General features: G+C 40.1%; 1 protein-coding gene across 1 annotated transcript in view; it reads right to left on the bottom strand.

The window, feature by feature from the left end:
* shroom1 (shroom family member 1) overlaps positions 1–11,339 on the bottom strand; it is a 42,366-nt gene extending 31,027 nt beyond the window's left edge. The window contains exon 1 of the mRNA XM_079565937.1: positions 11,319–11,339. The gene's annotated coding sequence lies outside the window, so the exon portion shown is untranslated. The remainder of the gene's footprint in view (positions 1–11,318) is intronic.
* Between the last annotated feature and the right edge of the window lie 5,304 nt (positions 11,340–16,643).

The raw sequence follows: 16,643 nt of genomic DNA, 5'->3' as shown, positions 1-16,643 counted from the left end.
TGGCTGGAACATGTAGCGGGAGGAAAATACTTAATTTTAACACCTTTAACAAAGTAAAATGTGAAGTGTATGTACTTTTACTCAAGTACCGTAATGAACTGTACTGACCACCAGTGTTGAAAAGCAAGTAAATACTTTTTAAGAAAACTGTATAAGGTCTTGCAGGGAATGGCACGGCCGCACTGACCCGCACGGTTAGTTTAACAATGTCAAGAGAAATTAAGCCAAATGAAATGGCTGGAATTCCCCACATTTTTGTACAGCGCACACTCCAAACTTATCCGGAGCACCTACTGTGATCAAGACTAAGATTATTCAAGCAGGAGACATCACTACAGTCATTTTGTTGGAGGATTACTAATATCCAGCAATAAAAGAAAAGACAATATTTTAATACTGAAGCTAATTCAATACAAGAGTACAATTCAAATTACTTATGAGCTATACACACTGTGCTATGAATAGATGAATAGTTTACTTGCTATTCAAATGAAATGTTTATTTATTCTTTTATTTAACCAGGAAAGTCCCACTGAGATTAGGCCAAATGTATAAATGTATAAAACGGAAGTGATGCTGTGGTTATGAAGGATTAACTTGTGCACAAACAATAGATATTTAAAAATAAAAAGTCTAGCTGGAACATTCACACATAACTGCTTCAATTAATCTTGGCACACCCTCATCTAGTTAAAATGATATAATAATCAAGAATGAATGACAGATGACCTAACAGGTAGTTCTAGGTTTGATCTATTAGCAATTAACAGTAGGCCAATGAGCAGCTGCTTGAGTTTTTGACGAGTAAAATGACAAAAAGTAGCTTGGCTCTAGACTAAATTTGAGGTAAGGGCTGCACATTGGATCGGCAAATGAAACGAACGCGGTCAGGATTGTCCTAGTTTAGTTCCATAAAGCCCTGCTTTGGTGCTGATTAGGTATTGTCTGAAGAAGTATTTGCACACACACAAAATAGTTATGTTTTTTGTTTAATTAATGGCAAGTGTGTTGAAATGGTTTATGAAAGTATTGTTATATTATTAAAAATTGTTTTATGACAAATTGATCCACCTTTTGGACATCTTACACACAAACAAACAGTTGGCTCTTTTTCCAATTATAGCTATAAACTATTAGCTAACTTAACTTGTCATGGATCAATCTGTTACAAACCAGATGCCAAAAATGAAACACCAGCACCAAAGGCCGATTAATTTCTCAAACTAATCCTTTTAAAGCGCTTTCTCCTCTAAGCAGTTTATATTATGCCGCTAATGCTATATTATAAAACTGACTGACTGAATAATCAAAAAGAGCACTATTATTTCATCCAATGAGCTTTTGTTATGGACTTTTAGCTTGTTCCTCCATTGAAATAAGTCTTCAAGACGTGTTCTATTAAAAAAGTGCTCCTAATTACAGAGCCCTCCCTGCACCTCGGGTTATCGACTATTAGGCTGTCTACATGACTACACCCCACCATTGTCTTGACACCCCCACCAAGCCAAGACAAAAAAAAAAAAAATCCGTTAAGTTTTAATCGCTCTCTGTTTGAAACTTACACAGTAACCGAATAGTTCAGATCATGATGCCCAAGAGCCGAGCGATTTCTAATCTTTATTGTGAACCATGCTTGCCACTGTGGAGAGGTTTGGTGTCGTTTACAATGGGCGACCTTTGAAGACTGGCATCAAAAAAACTTCCTACCTTCTATGCTTGCCTATAGTGCTGGAGAGGGCAAAGTGTTAGGAAAGGAGGAAACGAGTGAAGGAGCAAGGGAACAGGGAGCGAACACCAAGATTAAACTTCACCCGGAAGCAAGAATGTCGGACTTTGAAGCTTGATGAGGGGGGAAAATGTTATGAATACTTCATGCTGCTTTGCGCCGGTTTGATGATCAATCAATAATTTAACAAATATTCAAGAACACAGTAAAACAACTCTCTCTTTCCTTTGCCGTTTAGCTCTTTGGCCTCTAGCAACCATGCGACACAGAATCAGCAACAAAGTAATCACCAATACGGCGTTTGCATAATTAACTGTAAATATATATATTATATCAGATGACTATTTTATACAGACTTTGCAACATTGGACATTTCCAGTGCAAGTAGTAAATCCAACTGTTAAAGCAGTACTAAGTAACACTTGCCCCTAGAGGCCGTAAGCGGCACTGCAGGTGTCGCAGCATGTTACGGTTTTTTACTCATTAATTGTCTGTGAGAATAAATACTATGTTGTCAGAAAAGGGGAAAGGGAAAGAGGGATATTGTACATCCAATTACACAATGGAGATAATTTTTTTCACTCAAACTTGGCTGTAAATACTGTTTAAGTGGCGCTAGCCCGCAGTTAGCTTTGCCCGTTAGCCTGCTAGCTTCTTCTTCGTGATTCCATTAGTGTGTATTGGTGGCTCCTACTCGGTTGCTGCGAAGTTGCAATTGTGGTTTTCTGGCCAGAGACACCAGGGGGAGATGAAATACCCACGAAATCATCCCATTAACACTTATATTACCCCCAGAGGGACTACGGAAAGGATTTATTAAGGTCTTGTCCAAAAACGTCGCAAAGTCTGCAATATTTCTCCTTAATGAGATTTATTTTTAAACTATTTGAAGCTACAGGACATGCTTTGTATTGCCGCAAATACTGCCAAGCCGGTTTTATGATTGGCACCTGGATGGAGTTTTCAATGCTTTACCTTTCCCTTCCACCAAATAAAACCCATCAAACTTTTACATCCACTGCCGTGCACCTGTTACACATATTTTTTTTTGCTTTCCCAATAAAACAGAAATTGCTGTCGAACTGCAACTTGCCTTTACAACCCGCTGCGAATCTATACACGCAGCCTTTACTTCCTGCTCTTTTCTTGTATGGGACGGCAGTAAATGGATCTTTTATTAGGGCTCCATAACATCAGAGCCTCAGTGGTGGATGAGGGGGTGGAAGGGAGACAACGGGGAGTGGGGGGGGGGGGTCAGGTTTCCCCTCACACCTTTTCATCGGGGGCTATGAAACCGGAGCGTCCCGATGGCAGACTGCTGGCATGCTGCGGTATGGAGACAGCACACGCCCACGCACACCTCTCCCTTACACTTTTCCTTTTTTCTTCCTCGTGGATCTTGTCCGCACGTAATAAGCCTGAGGCGGCGTATAACGGGAAGACGCCGATAAGCCGACACGGGACAGACGAAACATTCACTTACTTCAATGCGATATTAAACAGTTTATTCAGACGTTTATGCACAAAGGCGAGTGTCCAGGAGAGGCAGGAGGTTTAAAAGCGGGGCGGGGTTTGCAATTTCCCTCACCAGGTGCCCGGCCCAACATATAAACAGTATATTAAGGGTCAGTACAATACGTAGCTAAAAGAGTAGTTTGTAACCATAATAATAAGTCAAGTCCCTTTGTTTAGGTCACTCCCTGTCTGCTACCCACACACACACACACACACCGAACCCACATGACATTTGACACGGCCCTATCACAATGAGGGTCCTATAGCCGCTTACAATGGTGTAGGTGTGGCCCTGTCGGATAACCAGAAAAGACAGACACGCACCCTCCACAGCCTAAGGACGTCCCATCCCGGCCAGCGATAACCTCCGAGTCCTCACATCCATCAAAGTATGCATGGTCCTGTAGCCACATCCTAAAGAGGGCCTTTTTCTGCGCGGGACAAAAGAAAGAGGATCTGACAGAGCGGTCGCTATAGTCTGAAAATATATGAGGAAGTTTAAACTGCACTATGCCCCCCTGTGCAGTTAGGGGAGCTGCTCAGGGTCAACCACAGGAAGGGAGTAAGAGGAAAGGGGGACATAGGGAGGGGAGCAGTAATAAGCCTGGGGTTGGGATGTCAAATATAGAGGTAAGGTAGAGGGAGCGATGCCTGTGGATGCCAGAGATATTGCGAGGACTAAGCGCATCTCCAATGAACTTAGGCAAGACCTCACATATATCTTCACAGGGACCCCCTGAATGTCAGGAATGTCTGTCTCAAGAGGAGAGAGAAGGAGAAGCTTCAATAAAAGGCTGCAGTGTGTTTCACAGACACAATGTCCTCTCTGCTAACTATCTGCAATGTGAAAAAAATAATAACACTAGTCTAAACTTTACATCTCAAGGCTTTCAGAAATGCAGCAACAATCGCAATACACCTAGAAATTTCTATTACATATTTTTTTCTAAAAATCAATCGCTTTGACAAAGTTCAGTGTCTTCAAAACAAAAGCAACGTTCTGATAGTTTCCATAATATAGTCTGAAAGTAAACATATCTCTCGCAGTGTTAAAGAAGAACTAACTAACTTGTTTACCTTAATAGATCTTTCTCATAGTCCCTCCGGGGACAATACAAGTGTTAATGGGATGATTGGGGGGTCTTCCATCTCCCCCTGGTGTCTCTGGCCAGAAAACCAACTTTCCCTGCACCGGGTCGGAGGCGCAATACACACTAATGGAATCACAAAGAAGAAGCTAACAGGCTAACGGGCAAAGCAAACTGTGGGCTAGCACCACTTTAGCACTGTTTACAGCCAAGTTTGAGTGAAAAAAAATATCTCCATTGTGTAATTGGATGAACAATATCCCTCTCTCCCTTTGTCTTTTCTGTCAGCGTAGTATTTACTGACAATTAATGAGAAAAAAAACTGTAACATGTTACGACACCTGCAGTGGCGCTTATGGCCTCTAGGGGCATGAGTTACTTAGTTCTGATTTAAAACCCAAAAGCGATGTGTATGTGTTTTTTAAAAAGTTTTTTAAAAAGTACATCTTAGTAAGTAAATGTATTATTCCATTCAAAATCAATATTTTCCAGTGAACCTGTTTTGTACCTGACACGCCCCTGACGCCAAAACCACTTTTATAAAGTGCAATAATCTGTGTCTACATAGATGCGATATCAGGTCTTACGTTTGCTCAAGGTTGCATAACATTATCACATATTTATTGCCGCTCACACTGAGGTGCATTGACAGTCATTTACTTTTACTGTGTTTGGACTAATGTGCTCAATGTGCTCCTCTGCAGCTGCCAAGAACGTCCACAATCCACACGTAATTCCCTATTACTAATTAAACTCCATGGAGAAACTTTAACTCGAACATTCAGTCTTAAAGGTCTGATATTATGTATTAACCAGGCTTTTCTAAAACTGTTGGACATCCTAGTGTTGGTATCTCTTGTTTTATAACCAAATCGTGTATTTTATATGGAAAACGAGTAACGCAATCTGAAATTCTGACCATGCAAAACTAATGGTGCTGTCGTTTCTTATGCTGGTATGAGTGAAGTGGTTCAAAAAAGCCAAAAACATTTCCTACCACTTATTAACAAGACACACACTTGCTAAAAGGACCATATTGTCATAACAAATCCAGTGAATGAATCAGGACTTTTGCAACAGCAGGTGGGCGGCTACTGGCAAGCATTTGAGGACAAAGACTCCAGCACATAAGAGAACAAAAACATTCATGAATGAAACATAACAAACAAAAAATAACTCCATGTAGACTATGCTTTTTAAGTGGAACAAATACGTTGGTTCAACAAGCTTACACTTCCCTTTTCTTCCATATTTAAATTATTCACGTTGACTTTGACCCCTTTATCAAACAACTTCCTGGTTACGGCCGCAGTGAAGTCATTGAATCGACAAGAAGCCGCATAAATGATAAGGAAAACTAACAGCCTACCTGTTAATGCAGCATTACGTCGTGACGCCTCAGGCTGATGAATTACAGCCTCTGTCAACAGCAATGACTTAATCAATAACCACTTTGGCCATGACGGAGCGAAAACGGTGTGAGCTAATGCTATTGCCTAATGTGGGGAATATTCAAACGGTTGATTCCAGAAGCAAATCAATCAATGCTAAACATCTTACGTCAGCTGTAAGGAGAGGTGAAATAATGGTCAATCATTTTCTAAAGGGACAAGGCCTCGTGGAAGACCCAGGACACGCTGGTGGGACTATGTCTCCGAGCTGGCCTGTGTCGCCTCGGGGTCCCCCCAGAACAGCTGGAGGAGGTGTGTGTGGATCGGCAAGTTTGGGCATCTCTGCTGAGACTGCTGCCCCCGCGACCAGGCCCCGGATAAAGCGGAAGAACATGGATGGATGGCATTTTCTAAAGTCTTAAAGCAGGGCTAAGTAACTCATGCCCCTAGAGGCCAAAAGTTGGACAAAAGGTGTCGTAGCGAAAATGTTGTGCTTATTTTTCATTGTCCGTGAGAGTAAAAACTACGCTGACAGAAAAGACAAAGGTAGAGAGGGATATTGTTCATCCAATTACACAATAGAGATCTTTTTTTCCACTCAAACTTGGCTGTAAAAACTGCTAAAGTGGCGCTAGCCCGCAGTTAGTTTTGCTCGTTAGCCTGTTAGCTTCTTCTTCGTGATTCAGGTGTGTATCCGCTTCCGGGTCGGATCAGGGAAAGCTGCAAGAGACAACAGGGGGAGATGAAAGATCCCCCAATCATCCCAACAAAACTTGTATTACCCCCAGAGGGACAACAAAAATGATTTATTAAGGTAAACAAGTTACTTAGTACTGCTTTAAACAGAGGGATATGTTTAAATTGGGACTTTTACTGTATGGTATGCAATGATAGAAAGCAAGCTATTCTGTAAAATTAGGAAGCAAACTGGTATTGTGAACTGAAATTGTTTATTTCATTTTGTTTTTGTTTTATTAATCTGGATTTTAGGTTATATCTTACATAATTCATTGATCATGATTCATTGATCATTTGATTTACTCTCTAATATTACTTTACCTTCAATATCATCACTAAAGACTGCATTCTTTAAGAAAAAAAAAAAGAAAATTCTTGGACCCCGGGCGGTGAATCATCCTCTGGTCTAAACTAGGCCCTACCGTAAAGGCTTGATAGAGATCTCAGTTCCAGGTTATGTAGGGGTGAAACTGTTGTTTTTTTTCTATCAGGAAATAGCTTTCTATTCTCCTTTTAAAGTAGTTTACAAAATCTCTCATTTTTTTCCCACCCCAGCAATTTCTCAGTATCTGACTCATTTTCTTAACTTCAGCTACTACTTCCTGGAAGAGACTCGAGGGAAAACTACAGGGAAATATTAAGAAATGTACTTAAGGGAGGTACAAAGAAGCAGGTGGTCAAAGAGCGATCTGCCATGTTGGTTAGCTACAGTAACAAAGGTAAACAAAATGGAACAAGTGCAAAAGATTTCATAGTCATCACACCTGCCCCCAGCTTACTGACTCACTGCGAACACCTGCTGTAACCGCTCACCTGTCTTTATCAAACCCCACCTTAGTGCATTTTATCCAATTCAGCTTTACCCACATCTAAAACTTTACAGCCTACAGGCCAGTGTAACACCTCATTTGAACGCTAAGACCTACAAAACTGATCTAAACGGATATTTTTCCTCGTCTTGTTGCCGCCTTGTCGTCACTTTTTTGACATTTCTTTTTATAGCTTTTCTGTTGCGTTTCCGTCACATTTTCACCACATTTTCATCGCTTTTTGTCACTTTTTTGTTACATTTTTGTCATTTTTCTGCTGCTCTTTTGGGGCGCTTTTGTTGCTTTTCGTCACAAATTTTTGTCACTTTTCTGTTACTTTTTAGTTACTCTTCTGTGTTTTTTGCATTTTCCATTGCTTTTTTTTTTCTTTTTTTCTCACAACATTCCATAACCGGGCTCTGACATTTCTAACAAGCGTAAACCAACTTGACTCCAATTGAATTTGCCATCTCCTGGGTGGGCACAAGTCTATGGTGCTCAAGCCGTTGTGTCGATAGGCCGCCCCCCTAGTAAAAAAGGTCAAGCTGTCTTATTGTCCACTGGGGGCCCCCGAACTGGATATTAATTGTGAAATGTGAACTTGAAGTATCATTAACCATAGTACAATGCCTGCTCATTCACCCATGCAGCAGTGCTCTGAGCGAAAGGTTGCAGCAAGAATGTAAACAACCCAGTTTCTAACACATTGCAAACACATTATGAGGAATTTTCCACCAGACCAGCCCCAGCCATTTTAGGCAACAATATGTGGGGCGTGTGCATGGAGTAATGTGAAAGTCTGGCATGGTGGGTTGAGTTAAAAGTCCATCTTATCATTCTTTTATAGTTTTTCTTAGGGTAAAACAACCAAATAATAGAGAACAAGCGAGAACAGGGAGTTGCAGATAGTGTTTCAAGCCGAGGGTCAGTTTACGTGCTTGGCCCATGGCTTTGTGACCCCGCTCTTATTTAACGAGCGGCCTTTCAGTCGCTCCTCCAGCTTTTATTTCCGCCTTTTATCCAGGTTTAATCCCTCTGCAAACACACACGGGTCTTTATGGGGAGTTCACATGGACAGTCAGGTCTGATCCCATCAACCATTATCTACCACTGTGGCTATTGTTTTAGTGGTTTGAAGCCGAAACCTGCAACATTCATTCATTTGAAGTTACAATGTCTGCAAAGGACCTGAATATATATTCTATTGAAGCGTAACCTTCCAGGAAAGGAAAGGAAAGACAGCACCGGACAAAGCATATTAAATAATGACTCACTCATGCCAGTAATACATCTAATACAAAACATAAGCCAAAGTCAATAGTAGTAAAACACACAGATACTCACATATGGACAAAAGATTAGGTTTGTGTTTAAGTGCAGTGAAAACAACAACAAGCATTTGAAAAGCGTGTTTGAGAAGTCTCAAAAGTGTTGATGTTTATGCCTGTGACCTCTTTATGCAAAAAAGGTGGTTTGAGCCCAACAGGTATCCATCCATGCAGACCATTTGTGAAACTAAACACTACACACACCGAAACTAGACTGAAACGTACAATTTACTACAGCTCAGAATGGGGGCACTCCATAGTAAACAAACACGGCAGTATTGTGACAAGGTAAGCAATGCATTCGTTATGCTCACTGTTGTGTCCGCATTGACCCCACTTAGACAAATATTTAGCAAACAACATACGTATTACCCTTCAAGGCTGCTTTAGAAGAATTTAATAGAATCAACATGTTTTAGATCTTCAACAGAACAGCTTAGACACACAAATATCTATATTTGTATAGCAAATGAAGTTAGGCAAAAGTAATTCACGGTTCCAAGAATGGTAAATCCAAGCATTACTGAATCTAGATCTTCCCAACTTGGATCTTCATTGTTGGCTAAATCATATGTGGTTTTGACTGTGGTGCAACGAATATGCCTGCCAAAAACATTTTAGAATAGTAAGCTGTAGAAACTGTATCGTGGGCTTTCACCTACAGCTCTGGACTCTTACTGTCCCTCACAAAAAGTGGCATGTGCGCCGGCCAACCTATGTATTGCCAGATGTGACATTGCCGACAGCTCCGGTGATGCAAAGGTCATGTCTCGTTCTGGCTCCACGAGTGCTTAACGAGTGCTTAACATCCTGGACAATGACTCTGTCACCCGACATGGGACTATGGGTGAATTTAAGGGGAATTTGGCTACATTGCTCGATGGTGAACTGTTAATACCTTGTAACCCCTTTTAATTAGGGGTTGATGTTTTGTCTTAAAGTAATAAAGTTTAATAAACCTCCACCTCCGATAAGCAGCCATTAAACATCTACTGTAAATTGCCCCATGATTGTCCAGGGTCCAGGGAGTAACCTGCCAAAGGTCAGCAGGTTACTCCCTGGACCCTCTCATCCCTGGATCTTACAGCATTATAGGATCCATGCTGTACCTGCTGCTACCACAAACAAAAAAATATACAAAATATTAAGGTACTATCTTACTCATTTTGTCTTTGATCTTGATAATGAATGTTCTAATGTGAAGACAGTTTTAATGAGGTTTCTTTAGCTCATCAACATGCTTTACCATGTCCTCAAGTAACATGGGAAGTTAAAAATAAGCACAATTATCTATTCAAATTAAAGTGTAAGCATCTCGATATCTGTCTCCAACTTGGATCTCTCCACTGATAACATCACCCTGAGCCTTCCTTTCCATTGTCTTTAGGTCGTACTGACATGCCTTTCATTCACATTCATGCGTTTGCCATGCACTATCTATTATTGAAACCTCCATTGTACAGGCGTCCCATGTTATCCTCCAGTGTCAGCCTGGGCCTGTGGCCTTTGCCTGGGGTAGAGCTGTGAGTACGCCGGCCCTCCTGGAGCGAGGGTCCCGGCTGCACAGAGAGTCTAGTGTAATATGCCACCCCTCTCCTCCCCGCCACCATTACCACTATAGGACTGACCAATGCATCGCTTGAGTGCTTCAGTTTCAGCTCGCAGCACAAAACACTAGTGTCTGGTTACCCCCAAAACAACCTTACTGCAGCCGGGCGCCTTTTGTTCCCGCGTTTAAATAAAACATAGCAGTGTCATTAGGTAGAAAGGCCGTCCTGTGCATAATTCAGAACAAGAAATTAACTGAAAGAGTTAGAGGGTTAAAGGATTATGAACACTGCAAACAGCACAAACCCAATCAGCACCTGCAATGTTTTTCCCAACAAACTAATGAAACTAGTAATGAAATTGTTTCATTAGTTGCGTCCTGTAGCAAGTAAGTTTGTGTTGATCCATGTGACGGTTAAAACTTTTACAACAACTCTATAGCTGTTGTAAAGTGAGTAAACTTTATTCAGGTTGTAACGAATAATGGACTAATCAAGGCAGTCGTAAAAACAAAAGCATCGACATGATTGACAAAGCTGTGTGTTGAAAACAGGCATACAGTTCATACAAACACTTCTAACAATAATACCTTTCCCCAAAGAAATCATGACCAGCAGAACTTAAGTTAAAGTAACACAAAAACACATGAAATAGAGATTAAATAGTCTGCCTGCTTAGTTATTCTTGCAAAGGTGAGCCCAACCACCTCAGATATTAATGAAATTAGAATGATAAAAGATTGGGAAATAAACCAGCTATAGAGGATTATTAAAATAGAATTCAAGCCAGTGTTAGACTGGTCAGACAATCTCTGGTCTATAATGCACTACTAGGCGGCTATAATGCGAACTACACAAGTCTTATTCCATGTAAAAGCCTTCTCATTTACTTTTGTGAATATTTGTGTAAGTTTAAGGTAGATCCGGCCATAAACCTTAAACTGACTCGCGACGCATTACGTTTCGCGCAGAGAACCTGCTTCACCATCGTATAAAGAAAGAAGGCACAAACTTTTTAACCATTAAAACATAACCAGTAGTGGTAAATCTATTTAGCTCAAAACCAAACTTCACCTGTTTGTGGTAACATTGTGACATTTGAATCGAATCTGCCCCAGCGAAAAAAATAGTAATACACCTGCTACATAGGACCGTAATAGCGCGTGTGTCGTTTACCTGTTGCTTCTTCAGTCTTTTCACCCCCTCGTACCAGGTTTCTATTACTTTGATCTCTTTCTATATAAAATGAAAGCCTCAAAAACAAAGAAATGTTCACTTTCAAGTGGTGATGCTTTCGGGAAAACCCCGAGAAGACACGGCTCCCTTCGCTCTCGCCCGCAGTGAGAGAGATTACCTTCAGAAGCAGCGAGCAGGGAGAAAGCATAGGGAAAGGTAATGCCGCACAAAGAGGGCCAATCAGAGAGCGCAGGAGGCGGGACACGCACGGATTTACAACTTCTGATTGGTTCATGCTGATAAACAGGAAATAAGAATTTCTAGAGGAAAAAAAAGGCTTTTGAACATATTTTTAGTTAAGTACCTATTTCATGACTTGACACATTACATATTAATGTATTTTTCAATTCCCTCCTCCTTCAGGACCAGAGTTTTCGGTTTAAAACGTGTATCAATTATCAAACGGCACAGACGAACACTTTCTTTACATCAGCAGCAGGTGCCAAGGTGCAATGATCATACACAACAACACATGGCTTTGCGCTCTTTGTTGATGGTTTGATAATCAGTGAACGCAACAATAGCCTACCTGTGTACCTCTATAGTAGCAATTAAAACAAAGCAAATGCACTTGACTGGCACATTAACAGCCTATGCAGACCAAGCATGTTTAAGGTCTTATTATTGTTTACATTTTTTTATTACACAGATTTTAAATTCACATGCTCCTAAGCTCTTCAATACAAACTATTTACCATGTAGCCTGTCATGCATTAACTTAACACGTCTTTTGTAATAGGAATAAAAATATCTATCCTGCCTAAGTTAGTAGTCTAGCCCACCGGTTCTCAAACTTTTTTTGGCCGGGACTCCAACAACTCAGGACCCCATTGCAAAAGGTTGTTCCCTCTTCCGGAAAAGTGGCGCAGTTGGTTGAACGAGTCGTCTCATGATCGGAAGATCGGGGGTCCGAAACCCGGCTCCTGAAGGTGCCTACTGTTGTTGTGTCCTTGGGCAAGACACTTCACCCATACATTGGCGTGTGATTGGGTTCCTTACTGTAAAGTGCTTTGGGTGATAAAGCGCTGATCAAAGTAGAAAAGTGCTATAAGTTGAGACCATTTACTACTTCAGGGCAGAAAAACATTCTAAAATCATGTTAATTTAAACTACTTGTGAAGGCTCTCATTCACCCAGGCAGTATCCATCGTAGAAAAGGTTAAATCATCAACTGGACTGTGTTTTGGTAAAGTTGAAGATGTTTCGCTTCTAGTCACGGAAGCTTCTTCTTAGCTCTTTAGGTCATAAAAGACACTGTTACCCAAACTGGAGTAAGACCCAGGCTCCTCCCAGGAAGAAGGAACCAAAACTGCCGAACTTCCCTACTCAAGTTGTTTACAGTAGCCTATTACTCAACTAGCGGGTCTTTGTTCTGCTCTATTGCTTAGTCAATGGGCGTAGACAACCCATGAGCCTTAAAAGAGGTCGTTCACCTGATCTCAATAAGCCGTTATAGAAGGGGACATGTATAAACTGTTTATTTTGGATATATGAAAGGATTTCACAAATATGCTGTTTTACACTCAAAAATATACTAAAAACTGTGGCATTTTTCTTTTTATTTCATCTTGAAATAGTCTGGGGACCCCTACCCAAGGCTTCGTGATCCCCACTTTGGGAACCACTGGTGTAGCCTACAGCACATCCCAAGTTAACTACTTTAGCATTAGCCTTTTTTACCACCAAAAGGAGGCAAAAGATCCAAATGGTGTGTGTTTATGACAGGCCAGGAGCACATGGGGCACTGGGTTTTCATTCTTTAAAAAATATGTTTTGGTTAAATAAAATGAAAGGGAATAGTTATTAAGAAACGCTTAGGTTTGGGTTTGGGGGGAGTGATTCCCTGCTATTACCCATGCCTGGAATGCTTTCTCATTTATAAGTTATTGCTTATATAGTACATTAATGCAGGATGCACACACCACTACTTAGTAATGTATATAAGAGGCAAGACCCAAGATAATCCATATTTTATTCTCAATACGGCAAAATACAAAGGATATTCAGGACAGACTCTCATTAGTCACAATAATACTCACTTCACAAGAATGTTTTAAATTACATAACCAAACTCTGAGTACCTTTTAACGATATTGCATCCATTTTATAGAATAGCATCTCTCTCTGTTCAGATCTCTTAAAACTAATCCAATTTCAGACTTGTATTGTACATGATAGTGTGTGCTGCCGTTGGCCAGTATACAAACTGCTACAGCGTTTTCGACATGTAGAGAAATACCTCTGCTGCAAAAAACACCTTGGACCAATTGTTCAAAAAAGGGACACAGTAAAATACGACTTTCTTGACGTCATACATACACCATCCCCGTGACGAGATTGACAATATACATTTGATGAACACCTCCATATCAAATACAGAGAAGAAAATATTTGCACTTGCATCTAGACGTTGATTATGAGGCGAGCGTCATACTGAAGGAGATAGCAGGTAGACGAAACATACAAGCACGACGAACAAAAAATGAATTGATACACAGTTAGCAGACTCAACAATAGCGTCTGTAGGAACTGGAAGGAGGAACACAGAAGCCCACAAAAAGGGGGAAAGTGTGCATAAAGTATCTCACAAAATGTATTTACAGCTTTTGTCCATTTAATAAAAAGGTAACCTGTAGAAATCGCCCTTAAAGAAAATGTTATATATTTACATTTTATACATTGTTTTTTTTTTTTAAATAGAAACATGCACAAGTGTTAAGCTCCTTCTACTGAATGTCAAAAATCATCTTACCCTGGATTCAAACAAGTTAATATTTAATTACTACTTTACAAAGAAATCTCATCATGACCATCCGCCCCGAAACATTTACAATTTCCTAAAACGGTGGCACCCGGGTGGTTCTCAAACTGTGGGGCAAGTACGGCTCATGGAACAATAAAGACACTTTGAGGAGTCAGTCTTTCAGACTTATTTAGCATCAAGTAAAGGCAGATATCAATGAATAACGTGGAAAGGTTGGACCAGACAAAGGGATGTGCGAGCTGTTGTAAAACAGTGAACCATCGAATAGGTTGCGTTCACGTGGCATTTACACGTGGTGGCAAGTGTGACCCTTCACCCCTTTACATTTTTTAATGTAGTGTGTAGTGACTGGTTGGAGGGGATAATGGCGCAAATTGGCGGCCGCGCTTCAATGGCATCTGTGGCGATAATAGTAGCTTACCATCACTAAATATAGTGAATGAAAAATGCAATATACAGTATAACCAGTGCATTAGGATATTTGTTCCAAGTTAAAATGTCTTTAGCCATTTGAGAACTCAAACCACTATCTGAGATGAGATTTACACTTTTTTGCCAACATGCCTTAAAATAAAAATGCATGGTAACATAAAAATGTGCAAAAGGTCACTTTAAGTCATGGTTTTCCAAATTCATTTCAATTTTAGCCTTGTTTTTGCATTTGTTTTAGTTATTGCTCTTTGTGGAAAAAAAACAAATTGCTTTAGAGTCTGAGAAGGCAAACTATTGTTCTTAAAATAAAAAATAACGTCACCATTTCACAGTATTCATTGCCGTTGTTACGCACTCATCTAGTGTTTGTTGGCCTAATCGTTTGATCCCAGGAGCCTGACAATTTCCACCCACAATACAAAGCCAAGATGGCTAATACAGGAGAATGTAATCACCAACATTCAATATGAACTATACTATTTCATTAAGGCCTAAACTTTGGTGCTTGATGAGATACTTGAAGAGTTTGAGAACCCGCCGGTGCCACCTCAAAAAGGCCATACTGAATAAATCATTCCGCAAAAATAAATAAGTACTTAGCAAACTGTTAAAATACTAATGCTAGTTTTGTACATTGGACTATCAGATAGTGTAGGCTGTAATTACAAAGTGTACCAGTGTATGAAGACAGTGACTGAGCAATCAATGAGAAAGTGTCCTCCAGCTTAAACTAGAAAACGGCTCCGTTTGGCCATTTCCGTTTGGTTATAAAACAGATCTATATACATATTTACTCGATACTAAACCAGTACACAAAGTTGCAAAAGCTAAAGGCATTGGACAGTTTAAACAGGCCTCTCACTGAAACAGAAAACAGATCTTCGTAAAAAATCCTGCATAGATTAAAATAATACCTCTTTTGGGGGGATAAAGAGGAGAGAACAGTATCCCCTCCCACAGTAAAGGCCAGGGAGCCACTCGAGGAAAAAACTCAAACTTGGGTTGAAAATTAGGAAGAAAAAAAAGTGGAAGTCAATTTGTGGAGGCTATTATTTCCCAAGGTTTCTTTCCAGCAATAATGGATTTTACCTTAACACCACTATTATCGGATACTGTGCAATCCGTGCTGCACTTGTTGGTTTTGTTAAATGTTGGATGTTGAGCTACCTGTATGTATGTAAATAAAAGTGCTTTTGCAAGTTGAAGGTATACAGAATCAACACTGAATCAATGGTATATCCCCCCTCTTCCTTCCCTTAAGATTTTGTCGTTTAGAGTTCCCGTTTTAGCGTAGGCCCGGTATGAAAACAAAACCATTGTAATGTAAGTAACTGCGTTGGATGACAAATACTTCGTTCCCCTCCTGCGGTTTCTTGGAAAAATACACTTTGGAGAAAAAGGATCAAATAAGGAGTAACACTGGATGGAAGTGGCTCAGGCTGAAGGAACAATGCTTTTCATGAAAGAGGCCCAAGGAAGACACTGCCAGGGCGTCCAAGCCAAACGCATGAGAACAGGGTTGACTTTAGAAACTAAAAGTAGTAACTAGCAGCCCCTGCAGGCCGAGTCGGGTCTTGCACTTAATTGATGGGGGAAAAAAACAAACTAAAAAATATAGATAATTTTTAGTGGTTAAAAAGCTCATCATATATAAACTAAAAACAAGATCAGTTTAATTTCAATAAAGATTTGATAAATATGTAATATGTGCATGTTAGCCGTTCCTAAGGTCTAAAAAAACCCTAAACCTCTAAAAGGCTTTAAAGATAATTAAAAAAATAATTAAAATTTAAGACAGGGTCAATAACATGAACTGCACTTAAAAGCAAAATTGTTGCCAGTTTTCAATGACTGTTGAGATTTAATATGCAAAAAAAAAGAGCAAAAAAATATAATATATATGTATAACACGGCTGATCAATGATCGGTTTTCCTGTCGCTCAAAGAAGGCACAGAAATGATAAGAGAAACCTTCATTTAAAGCACCTTTGGCGTTCATGGGAGGTACTTTGGTGAAAGAAAAAAGAAAAAGAAAAGAAAGAGAGTCTTGAAATCATTTAGTGTTGTGA

Source organism: Gobius niger, assembly GCF_951799975.1.
Source record: "Gobius niger genome assembly, chromosome: 11".
NCBI lineage: Eukaryota > Metazoa > Chordata > Actinopteri > Gobiiformes > Gobiidae > Gobius > Gobius niger.
This window is presented reverse-complemented; position numbering and strand designations above follow the sequence as displayed.